Source organism: Pezoporus wallicus, unplaced genomic scaffold, assembly GCF_028554395.1.
Source record: "Pezoporus wallicus isolate ANWC-B61680 ecotype Strahan unplaced genomic scaffold, APGP_CSIRO_Pwel_v1 contig_4710, whole genome shotgun sequence".
Taxonomy (NCBI): Eukaryota; Metazoa; Chordata; class Aves; order Psittaciformes; family Psittacidae; genus Pezoporus; species Pezoporus wallicus.
In genome coordinates, this window is record NW_026640647.1 from 4,223,760 (window position 1) to 4,241,866 (window position 18,107).

Sequence of the window (18,107 nt, forward strand, 5' to 3'; positions counted from 1 at the left end):
GGTGGGAAGAGGGAAGATGGTGGTGAGGAAACAGCTCCTGAGGAGCTGCTTTCCAAGCCCAATTTGATTTTGAAGGGCAGCCTGTTACAGCTGCTCTGAGGTGAGAAGCAGCAGCGAGGAGGAAGAAGGAGCGGAGGCTAGTACATATAAAGAAACGCCTTGGTGTTCTTCAGACGCTTGTTTTCCTTTAAGGAGCCCAAAACAGAAGGTATTTCCACCAGCCAAGTCAGAAGTCCTGCAATACTGTGCAGCCTGGCATTGCCCCTGCTCTGTGGAGAGTTTGCTCACTCAGCTTCTCAAAAAGACCTGTAAAAGATTGGACAAGCCATTAAAATACAGTCACTGAGCTATAGATTTCCATTTTCCCTTTCATGACAGATGGATACTCTTTATTAGACCAGATCCCCTTTTTAAAAAGGGATTAGAAAAGCAAAGACAAAAGTAAACTTCTCCAGGTGCAGCTCCATTCCCAAACACCACCAACCCAAAAAGCTTTGTAATGGATGGTAAGAGAGGACTAAAACAGATGCTGCACTGTGGTAAACCTGAAATTCTGATTTTTTTTTTCTTGCATCTATAGTTTTCAAAATACTGTTTCAGATTACTAATAAAAATGCTTTAACAAAACCAGTTTCGACATCCAAAATCAGAACAATCCCATCCACAACACTGAATCTAGGTGACTCAGCCTGCTTATAGTCCCTATTCTCATGAAACCTTTTCTTTTGATGAAACAGCCTTTTTATGATAGAAAATTCCTGACCAGCTCCAAGTGTAAGTAGCAAGCCCACTGCAGCAAACAAGTCCAGGCTAAAGATTCAAGTTCTCATATGCTGTACTGGCCATTGGGAAATAAAGCTTTTACTCAGAGACTGATCTGTTTTGGTATGTGCTTGCTGAAATCTAATAAAGAGAAGACTCTGGAAAGTAACTGTGGGTAACGGCATTCGAGTGAAGCAGGTTGAACCTAAGCTTGTTTACCTCAGAGGGTTGTTTCCTTTACAGAGCGTTTTCAGTTGAGTGGGAGCACACAGCCATGGATTTGTCCAGTTCCCTATCTCCTCCCTGCAAGCATCCTCACTGGGAGCACGTTGAGTTTACCACATCTGATGGGAAAAGTTCTCTGGCATGTCTGTAGCCACTATATTAGCAGCAAGTTTCTGACAGTCAGTGCAGCCCCATAGTAATCACTTCATTTTTTATGTCCAGAGACAGAACACTTCCATTTGGCTTTCCAAGGGAGAAGCTTTTATGAGAGGAAAATAATCTTTTTCCAGCACTGCGGAAGAGCACAGGAAAATAGTAATGACCAATGCCTGCTGCGAGGTCAGCTCAGGGGACCTGCCCAGGGTGGCAGTGTTCTCAACACCAGAAGTGGACAGGCAGGCAGGTCTGCTGCTGAGCATGGAACAACTTGTGGTTTTGGAGAGCACACACACATGAAGCTCCTATGGAGCTCAGATTAACATGCAGCATCTGAGGGGGTTGTACAGTGACAGCAATTACACAGTATGAGTATTCTCATTACTTAACCATGTGCCTGTGTGGGATATCAGTACATACACAGGGCAGTTTATGGGGGGATTTCAGTGGGGCACCAGTTCATGGTGACCTGCGTCCCACCGGCACTGTAATGGTTAATGTCTAAAACTTGCCTTGGCTGAGATCCTTCTGCTGTTTGATGGCTCAACTGAAGCTTGATGTTTATGGTGGAAATTGTCTTGATTTCTTTAGATGAGATGAGCATCCATGGAGTTTGAAAATGTGTTTTAATTAAGATTCTGCTAAATTCTACCAGACACCTACTTGGAAAACAAAGCAACTGAATAATTAACTCTGATGAGAGCAGATGCTGCTCTAATGACAACCTGTTACTGCTCAAGTGCATCATTAGTTGTTTTACTGGGCTCTTATAATATGTCCAGAGATCTTCAGCTATATTGGTAGCAATGCATCTAAAATAATTCTTTAGTGTGGACTGTTGTAAGAGAATAAAAACCAATAGCCAACAAGAAGAAAAAAAAAAAGCCCTGCTCAACTGAAATAGTGCTTCTGCTGGTCTGCGCTGTGTGTGCTTGAAAGCAAACACTTCTTTAGTTATCCTTGTGGGATTATTTTAGCCATTCATCAAGTGAAGCTTACAAATTGATGAGAATCTAATGATGCATTTATTTACAGATGTGCAGTTCTGTTCCCTGTTGTGCTGTAGAGGGGTGAGAGGAGGGAAGGCTTTTTCTTTCCCTCATGTAATGTGCACAGTCATACGTTTGACAAAGTGACTAGAAAAATACCACCAGCATGATTTTACCCTGTTATTTCTAGCTCTGAAAAATAAATCTATACCATCTCCTAAAATATAGGCAGGGCTCTTCAAAAAATAGAATAGACTATTTATACTTAGTAACCCACTTTAATGACACACTGGACTTCCTGTTTTCACAATATCTTGCGGTTTCCATCTTAAAACATGTATTATTTTTATATTAAAAACTGTGGGTTTCTATTTTGGACTATCAGCATCAAGAAGGATTGGCCTGACCATAAAAGTAATGAGATGAAGTGCAAAAAAGCAAGCAAAAACATCACATGGGGGGATCTAGCTCACACTTTTATATTACCTTCTCTTTTTTTTTTTTTCCTTTAATGTCAGGACTCTCTCTTTTGCCTTGAAATAAATAAAAGATATGTTGAGGAATGATTGGGGTACTCTTCGAGATGTTTTTCAGAGCCTGTTGAGCCTGGCAGACAGCCGCCTAGTAGAGCCAAAGGCAGTGGAAAACTCTAATCCCTGGAAAGGAGCTGAAGATTGCTGGAGAATGTGTACAGTGGCATCTCCATCAGCCCCTGGGGAGCAGCACTGCTCACCTCCAGTCCAGATGGGTACCTGCAGTTTTCCAAGCCTCAAGTTTCTGTAAACCCAGCAAGAGTTCAACAAGCAAATAATGCTAAGCCCATGCCTTGCTCTCTGATCCCCCTCTGTGGGTAATGTGCCTTGCTGCAGTCCCAGAGATGACACTGGTGAAGCCCCATTGCCCCTTTTGGAGAGACTCAGTAGCTGCTGCCTCACATGGGCGGTAGCACTCTTGAAAGACTCAGATAACGATGACTTAGCCAAACGCATGTCATGGCCAGCTCATCCAGGAGCAAGGTTAAAGACTCAGCACCACCAGTATTGCAGTGACGAGCTCACAAGGCCCTCGCAACCCAGGGGGCTGGCCCAGCTACAACCCCCTCTGCACTTGCCCAGGCAGCATCCCTGAAACCATACCTGCATGCCAGCAGCGACATCTGCTCCCTACACACCACATGGCAACAGCCATCCCAAGGCATGCTGCCTGCTGGGATCTGCTACCTGCATTGCCAGCAGGTCACTGCAGGTGCCCTGCCATGTGGCACTTCCCATGGGAGCAAGCTCCTGGCTGCAGAAGAAGCTCCATACACAGGCGTGACCAGAAGGGCCTGGCTGCCTGAAGCATGTGGACCGTGCAGGGGTGAGGTTTGTCGTCTCTGAGCCATTGTGGTACCATCTCATACTGGAAACCAATACAGCTATTGCCACTTTGTTAATACTTTTAAGCAAATGAAAAAACAAACAAACAAAAAAAAAATCCCAAACACCCAAACAAATAACCATATCAACCAAAAGCATGTGAATATTCACACTCCTTAAAAAGCAAATTAGCCACCTCATTTCATCCCAGCATCTCACACTGCCGTTTAAACAATGCTTTATTGCAAACAAACTAGCTGCATCCTTATTAAAGAGGGAGGGTAAAGAAAACAAATCAAAACAACAAGAACTAAGCCCAAAAACTTTGGTTTGCTTTCTCCTATGACCAGCTTCTAACTACAAGACGCAAAACTTCCCAGGTCACCTTTCCATCATAAAAGATAGAGAAGCCCTTTGAATTTATAAGGCTCACAGCTGACTGCTATGCCTCTTATGGGGACCTCTTCGGGTCTGATTAATTAGTAATTGGGGCAGGAGCTATGCACTTCAGTGACTCTTGGTGCCTTGATTATAAATCGCAATCTGGTGCTAAATCTCAGCAGGTCACATTGCTGTTTTTGCTGTGCCCCAGTGACACAGCTGATTAAATCTGTGTAAACAGTATCTTAACAGAAACATTTTTGGGGATGGAGGGCTGCCTTCAGTTCAGAAGAACTGAGTTATTTATTTCTGAGGGTTCTGTCTGTTCTAACGCTTTTCTACCAATTACCAGTCATCCCAACTGATCATGCAGCAAGCTAATGGTTTTAATTTGGCCTTAAAAAGCTTGCCCACTGCAGGGGCTTTTAACAGAGAGTCAGCACTCCAGTCATACATGCGAGCCTAGGATCATAAACAAACACTATCCTGGGTAGTTTTACAACTAAGGAAAGGACAAGACAGTGCTACAACACAGTTGTTTCTATACATTTTCTTGCCTCCTGCCAGGAGGCCCCGTGCGGCCTGGCGGGCTTCTTCCTCAGCAGGTGTGTGCAGTACAGGCTGCCTTGTCCCTGTGTTTTTGACCACAAATGATGAGAAATGCAGGGCTGTCTGCTTTCCAGGCTGTTTCAGAGCAAGCAGAGGACCCACACCGCTCAGTCCACCTCCAGTCCTTCATCCTGCACCCTCGTTGTCCCCAGCTTTGTGTTTGCCTGGGCCAGGTCCTTGGTCCTCTCCCATTCTCCCCTTTCCTGTGCAAGTGGCTTTGGTTTTCCATTGTGTTGGACCCCCTGTGACACTTCGTCCACATGAGATGGTCCCATTTCTGCCCCTGTTATTGGTGTGCTCCCCACAGACTCTTCCTGCACCCCAGCCCGCACTGTGCCTTGCTGTGCAGGTCCATGTTGGCTTAAATCTTGCAAGGTTGAGCCCTGCCTGCATGTTTGAAGCAAGGAAAGTGAATTGAATGTTACTGTAAGACTGCAGGAGAAATGTTTGACATGTTGCCTCCCTCAGAAGACTGGTCATTAAAGACATGATTTTTTCCCCACTTAATTCACAAAAGCATGTTAATAAATGTGGGATGCAAACCAGTGAGTCTGGTGTATCATTGCCTTTCCTCTGCTCCAGCTTCCTTTCCATTGTAGCTCAGTGAAGGTGATAGGTGTTTCTCAGACTAACTGCCTCTAAAGAGACAAGAAACCATTTGCAATACACTGTAATGCTGAACAGCTGTTTTCATACTCTCTTTGGAAAGGAAGTGTGTTTATCTGCAGTTTCGATGAGCTGGAATGCTGTCCATGACCTTGCAGCGATGTTTTAACAACTGCTGTGTGGAGGAGAAACCAGCCAGTGCTCTCTGTAACCTTCCTTGGGGTGAGGAGGAAGGGGGAGTGTTTGCATTAATTTGCATGATACTTACAAATCCGTGGCTAGGCTGTGGATTTACACTTGAATTACCTGCTGGCTATTGTGGTCCAGCAGGATCTGACCTGCTTTTAAACAGTTTAACTTTGGTCTTTCAAATGCAACGTTGAAATTAGCCTGGAGAATCCAGCTCTGGCTCTAGAGCAGGGAGTTTGGTCTTGGAGTTAAAGAGCCAGTGGGCAGGACGTGCTCTCTTGGATGGCATTCAGGCAGAAAAGGAAAGAACTGGGGGAGCAGCCTCTGTGTTTACGGAACTCCTGGCCACAGAGGATGGCTTTTCTGAGTGTGGTGTTCGGTTGGTGCCAGCCACCATTTCCACCATGGCCCCAGCTCCTGAGCGTCTGCTAGAAGTAGGAGACCCCATGTGTAGAGTGAGGTGGGAAATGAAAGAATTGTCAGGAGACAGCATTCAAAATCGTATTTCAAATATGGCACTGGAGTTGTGCAGACCTACCCAAAACTTGGTGCATTACAGACCTCCGGGTTCTGGAACAGGGATTAAAAAATCTTGAAAAATTAAAGGAATCTTTTTGGGTGGATTTCAGCAGTTTGGGACTCTTTTCTCCCCCGTGGTGCTGCTGCAAGAACACTTTCCCTTGTGTTAATTTGTTACTTCCTCTCCTGATTCCAGAAACCAGCAGTAAAGCACATAGCAGTGGAGTAAAAACTACTGAACTCTTACAAACCTCACATAAAGAAGTTTCTGTCCTTATCTTGCCTGCAATTGGTTGCCCTGTCTACAGCTTCAGCACAGTCCTGCTGTCTGCAGAGCTGGAGTTGGTCACAAACTGGAGTGCCAGATGAGCCTGTGCATCACCCACTGAAATTGTCATGATGAGAGATGGGCTCACGTCAGCCAGTTCAAGTGGGGAACCATACACAGTTCCAGTGGGGGCTGTTTGGAACCAATGTTCAGGATAGGTCACTGGGGAAATACGTGTGATTTGCAGTTTAGCCCTGGATTTTAGCACCACAGACCTAAGAAGGCTTCAGTTCCACAACAGCCACTGGAACTAAGATGGCTTCTCCTCAGATCAGTGCCTTGTTAGAGAGCAGCCTCTTACTGTCCTCATCAAACAGGCCTTGATGCCACCAAGTGAGCTTCAGTCCCTGAGGTCAAGATGCTGTGACAGTAGTACAGCGCAGTGATCAAGCCTTTCTTCTTCTAGAGAGTACAGTACATATGGCAATAGGATTTATGTGTTAAGCACATTACATCAGTGCTTATGGAGACTGAAGAGGAATGCTCCAATGCCTTTAGTAGGGGTTGGGCTGAGTATTTCTTATTGAGATGCAGAAGGCAAAGTGTTAAGACATATAAAAGCATCTGCCAGAAGGCAAACAGCAGGTCACAGACTGGGTAGCAATATCATTCTGTCTCCTGAATGCTACAAGCCAGAGCTTTAACTAGTGGCCTCTCCAGCCTTTCAGTCAGTTCCTCAGCATGGATTCCACTTCCCTTTCTCATACTTTTCCGGGAAAGGGAGAGAACCCCAGCTGCTTTCATACGTAGCAATTTTTTTATGACTAACATTGAGGTCTTGTTGAAGACATCAGGATTTTGCTACCAACTTCAGTAGCCAAGTCTGGAAGTACTGGAGCATATGTTACACTAACTGCAACTAACGGCAACTTTTCACTGTGCATCTCTTAATTGCATCCATACAGACAAGATGTTCTACTGCACATGGTCAATTCCAAATGAGCAAGAATCTGGCTAATGAAACTAGATTTTCTCCAGAGCAACTGCAAGTGCTACTTCTTATTGAGGACCTTTTTCTTGCCAAATTTCAAGATTTTAGCTCTATCCATTCCTGCAGGAGCCCTGTCTGAGTAATCATGGTTGATTGCTCCTGGAGTTGTGTGAACATTCACAAGAGCATTTGTCATCTTCTCATTTAGTGTTTTTCTAAGAAAATAATTTTGCTGTCAACAAATCCCTTTCTTGAATGAAATGCTAGTAGCTAAAGTAGCATGCTTAGAATAGGAATGGGATTTTTGTCCTCGCTTTGCCAAACTCAACACTACTTCAGAGCTTAACATCAAAAGGGTCACAGTGAATTAGAGGATCCCAAACTTGTGAATTCTTTCTCAACCAATGGCAACTGTCAGGATCCCATTTCAATAATTAAGCATGATGTTTCTTGATTTTTCCTCTGTTCTGTGAGAGTTGGGTCCTGTGAAATACTGTTCAGACACTGGTATCTAACACCCAACTTCTCTTATCCTTAGGCATATGACCATATCTCTTGTTAATCCTCTCCTTCCTTATTACCATACTTATCGAAGGTTGATATTCAAATCCAGTTGTGCATTTTAGTCAAAACATGATGTGTTCTTCTCAATTCAGATCACTAGGGCTTCTGTAGAGATCAGACTTTGTAAGTTATCTTTAAGATTATTTGTTTCCTGCTTCATGCAAGATTCCCCTTTTTTCTTCCATTTCATCTACAGTGGCTGAGTCCTGAAACACCACTCTTGCATGTGATACTTCATTGTACATCAGTATAAACCATGGTGCTTCATTCTTTAGGTATTTAAACCAGGTGATTTTTCTGTGCTTGTAGCATATTCTGTGTTGATTCCTGGGAAAAACAGAGCAAACATTTTGACTGTAGAGCTAGTGGTGGGATACTAATAAGTTAGAATTGACATTAGCCGTTGCAAAGATGTATTGCCAGTTTGTTCCTGGATCACACCTGGCTGGTACAATTCAGCTGTGTGTTTATTCACTTGGAGCAGAGCACATATTTCCCTTCTTTGGGAAAAGCATTTTTACTGTCACACTATATCAGGTCATCCTGGATTAGTATCTCAAGCAAATAGTTTTATACCTTTTGTACTATGCAGTTAAAAGCACAAGTTGTTTAACCTCACTGCCAGAGCAATAAATGGCTATCTGCACTGATGCCCATTTGCTTATATGCTTTCAGAATTACTCTAGTGGGAAGGCTCAAGAAGAGTTAGACATCAAGATTTAAATTAAGGATTAATAAGAATACAGAAGACATCATTGTAATTTATGGAGGGTAGTCTTCTTTATATTCTTTTATATAAGTATGTATATAAACACATGCACATACACATGCTACTTTTGCAAAAGAAAAGTTTTGTTAATAGCTAGCTTAGAGTGGCAGCTCTTATTGTTTTGTTACCTGGGGTGAGGGGGAGGTTTCCCATATAGGGCACTTCCTTTTCCGTAAGTGTGGTGCCAAGCTTTGCACTGGCATATGCCCTGCTGCTCTCTGTGTTTTCTGCAAAGAAAGTAACTGAGAAGATTGCTAAAGTGACCCTCAGTGTCAGGAGGGGATGGACCCCACTCTCCTCCTGCCATCTCTCAGTCTGAGGAATTTTAAGACAGCTAGTATTGTGCAGAGGCTAGCAGTGAGACATGCATTTGGTACCCTGAGACACAGGCTATTGCCACACAGTCAGAAAATGCTTAATTGAGCAAGTATTATCTAAGCATGGATGGTAGGGCTCCTGTCTTCCGATGTGTTTTCAGGGTGGCAGGTTCGGCCTTTTTGGCTTTGCTCAGTTCTCCTGAATTGCAGCTGGCATTTGTGGCTGTGTAGAGTTAGACCCCAATCCTGCAGTGGATCTGCAGAGGATGAATTAGTTGGACTGCAGATGGATGTATGTCTCTACTCACAATAATCACATTACAGGATCACGACCATCATCTGGAGCTTCTAAAAACAACATTCCCTCATCTGTTTGCCTAGCTGATGCATAACACATATTTACATAGGCTCTCATCTTAGGAATTTTCATCATCTCTTGCGTAGGAGAATGCTGAAATGATGTTTGCACCATAAGTGTTCCAGATTCCACACATGCTTTCACTCACTAAGCATGGTCTTGCAGGCAAAAATATGTGCCTACTGTCCCGTAGGGTAAAAGTAAAAGCAGTACATACCTCATTGGAGTTTTCCATCTTATTCTTGGATCTAAAAGTTTCCACCCCTCAAATATTAATGTGTTCAAAGTAAAATATCTGCTTTAGCATTTTCATTAGTAGGATGTTAGGCTGATTCACCAAGATGCCTAAAAACGAGATTAAGGGTGTGGAATGCAGAAGGCAGTATGACCATTTGCCCACTTTAATTTCTTGAGTCAGTTTAACCCCAGAGTCAGAGTTTCAGCACTAATCACAGACTCAAAAACTACCATCTGAAATTTAAGAAGTGTGTATCTTCTTAAAGTTAAAATGGAGTTAAAATGGAGCTACTTACTTGGAGGCAGTCACAATAAAATGAGCAAATGTAGCCACAGATGTGACAGGGGTGCTGCCTAACCTGATGATGTGCTCCTCTTGTCATGTGAACTGGGAACACTGGCAGCATGGGATTAGCAGGTCTGCAGGCCTATAGATCCCCCTTTGCCCCTCCTTCAGTTGTCCCTTGAAATTAACTGTCACCAGCCCAATTCAATACATTTTGTAACCCCTAACCTCTAGTCAATGATATTTTTTCAGTCAAAATCAGTGAGCTGGATATAAAGAGGACAATTTCTCATGTCATTACATCGTATGGTTAATACAAACTATTATATTAACATTTTCTGCTCTTGTATTACATCTTGTCATTTTGCAATCATATGGTTAAGCAAATTAAGACACTGAACATCCTGCGTGCAAGATCTATTTGGGTGACATTAACATTAAATAACCTGTCAGTCGAGAAAGATGGCTAGAGCCAAGTGTGCAGTTTTCTGGGTTCACACAGACATCACAGGAAGCTTGCTGTTACACGAAAGCCGAACTGAGGTCTCCAAACCACACTCAAGGTCCATGAAAAAATGGACCATCTCAGTCCTAATGGGGTCCTCAGTATCTCAGCAACATGAATAATTGAAAGTCAGTCACTATGAAAGCTCTGGGAATCCTGGCTCTAAAGCACAAAGCTTAAGGGGTGGCAGAGCTAAGAGGAAAAAGCCAGCTTCAGAAATGATAAAGATCAAATAGATCTGGTAAAACCAACCACTTTTTCATCCAGTACTGTTAATTTTCAATAAGTCAGTAAATTCCAGTGTGTTCTACTTGATTTTAGGTTGACAAAAATAGCAGTGAGCACATTGCTGGCAGGACACTGGCAGTAGGTGTTCTGAGAAGTTTTCTGCTGGGCTCCACAAGAACTCATTCAACCTTCAACATTTCATGAAATGTAGAAGTTTCATAATTGTACTTTAAATCCTTTAACTGACGTACAAGGAATTTGTATATAAATAGAAGCTTCAGAAGTTTCACAGAGGATTATTATTGCGGGGTCTGTACCACTCTGACGACTTGGTTGCCCAAGGACATGTACTTTGTCAATACAGAAAAGTGTGAAGTGAAAATTAATGCTTAGGGTGGGTACTTTCAGTAATTTTATCCAATTTCACTCATACACTCAAATCTCCCTGTAATTTAGGCCCAACCCTAGACAATATCATGGGCAAAGGCTGGGTTGGCAACAAATACAATGAGCTGAACTTCCTGAAGTCATTCACTTCTGGTTCAAGAATAAATAGCTCTTATACTCTGTGATCCCCATAAGACTTCTGCAGGCACACTTTATTTTATTTCACTTTGAAATCTAAAGGACTCTTCAGGAATGGAAGGTTAAACATGCAGGTAAGTGTTCAAGAAGCCGGAACCTTATTTGACTAATCTCTCCTCAGCTAATAATCAAATACTAAATAGCCCTGGCTCTAGGAGCAAACATTTCCCCCTAAGGACAAACCTCTTTCCTGAATGATAGACCAGAAGTGAGCTGGCACTCTGGAGTTCAAGACAGACCCACTGTAATTAATTCAGTTAAAGCACAGCAATTAGGAGGTAGCAGAAGGATGGCAAGTCCCACCCTGTTAACTAATCTCCCTCAAAGGAACGTATTTATTACAAACTCTTAAAATCACCTTTTGATAACGTTGAACAGCCTGTGAGGGGCCCATTAAGGCATACAAGGCAGACCCATTTTAATCCTTAATACCACTTGAAGATTATCCATTTTAAATGGCCTTGCAGAGCTTATCATAATTTTGTAAACTATTAAAAAGTATTAAAAAGCACTACTACATCTATCTGATGAGAAACATGGGCTCCTCCACCTGCCTTATAGAAAACACTGTATCTCTGTGACTGCCTGATGGTGATTCCAGCTGTGGTAGTCCAGATTAATATTGGTACACAAACTTCCTGAGTTTCACTGACTGTGAAGACTGTATTATAACTGGCTTACTCAGCTCCTTAGTCTGAATGCAGAGATCTCATTTTCTTTTCTATGCAGGACACTGTCACCTAAAACCAAGATAGGTAAATTAAAACTGACCATTCTTTTCAGGGCACGCAGTAACTGGCATTTAAAAGCATGTTGGCTTTCAAGAGTGCGGCTGAAACAGAGTCATCTTGCATTCAGTACTTTAAAAAAGCTCCCCAATCCAAGTCACTTAAAGAGAAAACCAAGCCATTCTGTGGCCCCTGGACCAGAGAGTGGTTAACACTGGCTAGAAGTCTTCACACCCACTGGTAAAGGCAATATAAGAATAACCATCATTTCCAAGGGGACTTTGGAGTGCAGAGTTCACTCGGGAATGGGTGACCTAACCTCTGCTCCTGAAAACCCATGAGATGCATCACAGCAGTTGCAGCTACTGTCTGCAGGTCCATGGCAGTATCTCTAGATGCACTTCTTCAGATGCAGCAGCTCCCCTCTGTTCCTAAAGGCAGGCCACCGTATCTGTAACATAATGGAATGGAAAAGGAGAGATAACAGAGCAAAGTACAGCCCGCACTGTGGAAAGAAACTGAAATGCAGATGTGCCTGGTTGCCTGAGACGCCTTGGCCTGAGGAGAACCACATCTGGCTAATTCCCCCTTAATGTTGTTAGAGGAACATGGGAAGAGAGTAGGGAGAAGAAAGAGCTGGGCATGCTGTCCACCTTGTTTACTCTACTATCTTTGCCACTGAGCTTGTAGAGGGGAAGTCAGCACGGATGACACTTGTAAGCTTCCAACTGGATGATCTGGTCCCTTCTCATTCCCTCGGTTGCCTTCACTAAAGGAAAAACTATCACATTTACAGGGCTAAATGTTAAAGGAAAGGAAAAGTGAGCTCAAGAGAAAGGTGCAGCATTGCATTTTTGCCCTTCAAAGTAAAGAAAGCCAGGAGAGCAGGCACAGTAAACCAGAAAGTATACAAGGCTTGGAATGAGTGTAATCACTTGGAAAAAGGGGGTGCAAATTAAGCCGGCTTGAGCCAGATAAGCAGGGCTTCTCACACAGCAGCACCCATACCACATCTAAAGCCTGACCTGCAATACCAGCTTGGGCTTGTGAGCAGAGATGTTCAGGCTGAAACTGAGCAGATAAGAAGTGAGGGGAGGGTGCCAAACTCATTTTCATGGGGGATCCGAACCACAATTCAGTCCAGGTGACATTTTACATATTTTCACCATTGTTTTTGTTTAGTTTGTGAAAGCAATTACACAGCCAATTGAACAATGTAAAGCAACTGCTGCAATAGTCAATATTTCAATGAGGTACAGAACAGCTCAGCTTTCCCAGTTAGGATATTCAGGCATAGCCCTACGGTATCTGTACCATCCATCACTGACATCGCCATCTGGCTTACCTGAATCCTCCCCTATCACAGCTTGTGCTGAACAAACCTGACTTTTCTTTGGGCTCCTTTTGAGGAAAACAAGGCAATGAAACACCCTGCACTGCTGGTGATATGGACAATGTTAGCTGGCATTCCTAAGCTCTTAACTGAAGCGTGACAGGGGACAGCTAAGTGACAGATGAGGCCAAATACACTGGGTATCTGGGTGGTCACTTTGATGCAGATAATTGATGGCTCACCCTGTTAAATTACACAGTGCAAACATGTAATATTAGACCCCTACAGAACTGCTTTGCCCTCGTGTCATTTCAACTGAGCTACTCTGATTTTTATTGTTGTGGCTGAAATCAAAGCTGTTTCTTTTTGGTGTGGTGTGGCACAGAAACCACTTCTAAGTTCCCAGGGCTGAACCAGCAGGGCCCACTTTGCTGCCAGGACTGTAGTGGGACAAATTGGTGGTACAGGTGAGTTGCTGAGGTGGCATAACAGTGTCAACAGAGTAGAAGATAACTGTGCACACGAGTATGCTTGGAGCTGGCGGTAGTGCCGCTGTGTTACCTATGATAAATAGCCTGTGTCACCGCAGTAGCTGGTCTCCAGATTGAAGCAGACTTTTGCGAATCAGCAGGGTCAGCATTTGAAAAGCATGTGAATATTGTGCACTTGTAAATATTTGAGCACATCTGTTTAGCTCCCTCGCAGAAACCACTGGGAAAAACTACTTCACATTGTGCCATGCGATGCTGTTACCCTGCTCTAATTGTCAAATCTGTTGAGTGTTTTTCTCATGCACAGAGAAATTAAAAATTCCTATCCCCATTCATGATTAATTCAGCTGCAGTGCTGCACTGTGTCACACTGCATTTTTTAAAGTATTAAATTCCACCTCATAATCAGAAGAGTTTTAATTAACTTTTTGCCACTTCATCTTTTTTCCCCTCCTTCTCAGAGCCTCAGACAATCTCCAGAGCTGCTCTGCCTGCAAACATCTCAGATGCTACCAAGAGAATGATGGAGTGCCAGGCTGCACTGTGAAAATTGCTTACACCAACCCAAAACTTTCTGCCTCTTCCATGCCTCCCTGCTACAGGCCTGAGGCCAGTTGCCTGTGTGTGCACAGCTCTCTTGGTCAGGGCATAACAGAGATGTAACCCATGGCACTTCCTAGTTGCCTGGGAAGAGCATCTGGGTATTTCTTCCCTTCAGCCCAAATCTTCTGGCACATATGGGACTGGTCTTTATATTAAACCTTTAGGGAAGCGGAAGAGAGGACTTCACAGGCGCAATATTCCCACCTGTATGTCTGTTATTTTTCTCTAAAAGCATCTGTCCTCTTCCCCACACCTTGTGCACCCCAGAATTGCCCCAGACTGCCCTTACAGGTTTGCATAAGGACTTACCAGGCAGGGACATGTTTGCAGGTAGGAAGAGCCTTGTTCCCTCTCTTCCCAAGCTGGCTCTGACAAGAAGAAAGGAAAGAGGTTATTAGACCTCATTGTTTTCAGAACTGAGCAAAAGGGAATGCAACCAGCATGGAAAAAGAACCCAGAGACTCAACAGCTTCCCACAGGTTTCTGAGACTTTCTGGACCACTGTGACTTTTTAGACTTGACTTGGAAGTGATTAAAGAGCCAAGATCCAGGTGGGCTTTAGCAGGTTTGGATCGCAGTACAGGAGTTTTCCTTGTGAGCAGCAAGAACAGAAGAAAGCAGCAGGAGCTCTTCTCCATCCATCAGCCCCTATGGGAGGAACTCTGATGGAAAACTGCCTTGGCAACACGACCGTGCTGCCTCTAGATGGCTTTTCCTTGCAGGACCAGTACTTACTCAGCGGATCTCCTCAGATTTTTCTGACCTTGGCAATATTACAAGGGTCACATTTTCGCATGGCTGAATTGTTCCTGAGCAATTTCTCTGATGTATTAGGCACAAGCATGGTTTCTGTCAGCATCAGGCATGTCTAATCTCTCCACCTGCTTTCTCTCCCAGCAGTACATTTGGTATCTGTTGCATGGAAAATGCCACTTCTTTACATTTGTTTCATAGCAAATTCCCACTGCAGGCTGAGGGAGCAATCACTCCTCAAAGGAAGGTGCCAGCTGGGTTAGATTCACTTTGCTTTCCCTGAGACAACTTCTTCCGGCGTCCCTGATTTATATTAGCTAGTACCACAAACTGGTATTCTCTCAAAGGGATGTCAGATACCTTCTTTCAGGTCCCAGGTCACCCGGAGCATACTCCTTATGTCACCCCATTGGTGATACCTCTCCCATGAGAATGCCTATGCAGTGAACCTGCAGCTCTAGTCTCAAGCCTTTGAGACACTTGTATGGCCAAATGCTTCTTCTTTTAAGGGTCTCACCTTAAAGCAGGTCCTGCTTTAAGCTCCTGCTCAGTACTGTGAGCATGGGTCAGGGCAGAAGTGCCCCCTGCGCTGCCCTGTGCTGGCTGAGTGGAGGGAGGCTTCAGTGGAGTACACGCTGCATATGACTGCTCTGCCTCTCCTCCTTGCCTGCTCCGAGGCCTCACTGTCCTTGTAAATCAGCACTGACAGGTTTTAGGGCAGAACTGGTTCCAGTAAGGGCTTGAATCCCTTCTGAGGGGCAAAGAGATGAAGGAAGCTGCAGAAGAGGTCCCTCCACCTGTGTTGGGACAGCTGCACCACAGCACGCAACACAGTGACATTTCTCACAGGGTGCAGGAAAAGAGAGACAGAGGATATGTAGTTTGATGGTGTTAATGATAAGGCAGTGAACATTACAGACAAGGTACAAACAATGGGAAAATGGAAAGCAAACAAAAAAGAAAGGGAGCAGGATCACATAGATATTTCATTATGGGAATTTCTAACAGTGATTGCTGCATACTTGAATACAGAAAGACGGGCAGTCGCATTCACCAGCTCTGATCCAAAGAGACAAGGAATACTCCACAAGAGCAAAGATGGTGTTGATTTTGCTGCTCACCCTAACACTTTGCGACATCCACAGGGGCTTTTTTTTTTGCCTTTTCTGTGTCCCTTTAAAGACTACATTGCTCTCTGAACCTCTGGACGGAGCTGGGAATCCTGACAATACTTTAGAGGATAAAATGTGGTTATATTTGATATATGAGGCCAGAAGAAACATCTTCGACAACATTTGCTTTTCAGTAAGAAAACAAGCAAAGGCATTCCTGGCCCAGCAGCGTATTTAGTGGGATTTCCTTAGTACTTTTTTCCTATCCCCTCCTGTCCGCTTCTCCCCAGCTCTGAACCCCCTTGAGCATCACACCACAGGTTGGAAACAGTTGTTCCCATGCCAGAGCATCATGAACCTCAACTAGGCAGGAGCTGCTCCCCGAATGATGACTCCTTCCAAGCTGATATTAGCCTGGCGCAGCTTGTATCGCTTTCTGGAGTGAAAGAAGCTGTACTTACCAAGACACTTTCATGCCATTATTTCCTGTTTGCTGACAAAACAGTTGTGCATGCACAACAGCTTTACCCCAGCTCTGCATCAGGCAAAACATTACCAGCCATTTTAGAACAAACTCATGCAATGACTAGGCTCTGGGCTATTAGGGCACGTCTTACGTAATCCGGTCTACTCTGGGTTTTACACAGCACGTGTTTCCAAGGGCTGAGATGGTGTTTATCTGCAAAGGATGTACTGATTAAAACTGCACATCTAGTTAAACCTGTGAAGCCCACACTCTGCTGACATAAATCTGCTGCTATACCTCTCCTGCACAGAAGGAAGAAGACCTGGTAGCAGTTCAGCTTTTTAGGCCTCTGCTGTGTGCCATCTCACCCATGAGCACAGTGCAGCACCGCCAGCATCTACCAGCAGTGCCTTTGTAGGATAGAAGTTTGGCCTCACTTCATCCTCCCCATTACAGTTATGGGAAGGAATGTTAAGTATCATGTAGGAGAACCTCCTTTCTCCCCTTTCTGCTGGGTTTCTTGGGTCAACCAATACTAAAAGTGAACCCCTACACTGGAAATTTTTTGCACTACTTTGCTGCCATCCCCAGCAAGCACCCAGGATGGGCAGACTCTCTCGAGATTTTCTTATACAGCCTACTACACTGCATTAGCTGAAGAGTTACCCCTCTAGTCTGAAAGGTAGCCTTCTATGCCTGGAGTTTCTTTTGGGCACTTTTCACTTATTCATAACTTTTCACAAGTATACCCAAAATACTGCAAATACCTTTTACCATCAGGGATGCTCCAGGAAAACACTTGTGCAGAAAGGAAGGGCCGTTCCTTTTAGCCCTGCCTTGTGATGGGCTGAGAACAGAAACCAATAGATGCTTTGGGAAATAAAAATAAGAAGGGCCACCAATATGAAGTATAGCTGATATTTATAGGTGAGCACTGCAAGGCTGAAATTAATCGAAGACATGCATTTCATTCCCCTAGGCTGATTTGCAAGTATACCTGTGGGTCTCAAATGTACAATGCATGTGAGTAATTGTCAGTTCGACTTTACTTTGAATAGATTCATGGCAAGATAAAACAGACAAAATGCAGGCACTCAGGTATATCCTGGATTTGACAGAATGAAGAACAGTACTCACCTATCTGCCTGACACCCCTTTGTTACCCCTTTACCAATCCTGAATGTTCAGCTTGCAAGTTATTCTCAAATGGAAAATTGCATTAGCAATTTTTGGTCAGAACTTGGAAGAAAGAGGCAAAAGCAGAGCTGAATCCACAGATTTGAAAAAATCCCTCTCTCCAAACAGTATAATTCTTATTAATTAATCTTCAGGCATCCCTCTTCTGCTTAGAGGTCCTTCTCACCAGCCAACTATCCAGTCTCATGCCATACAGGGCTTTTTGGCTTTGCCACTGCCAATTGCTTATTGCCCCAGGGGCCAGTGCTTTGCACTGTTACCAGCCTCTCTGCTTGTGAATCTCAGCTGTCCTGCACAATCACCTTCTCTACTGTGTCAGGTGGGTTCTGTCTGTTGGCCATGGATGGAGCTCTGAAAGCATTTTTTTCATTCAGTAGGTTTTCCAGGTACCACAAAGTTCTGTATTTCCCCTGCTTTGGGATACAGAGATGCTTTGGCTGCTATTTGACATCTGGCACACCTCTTTCCATTTGAGTGTCTTTCCTTAAGTAACCGTGAATGCAGAATATACAGAGTCATGCA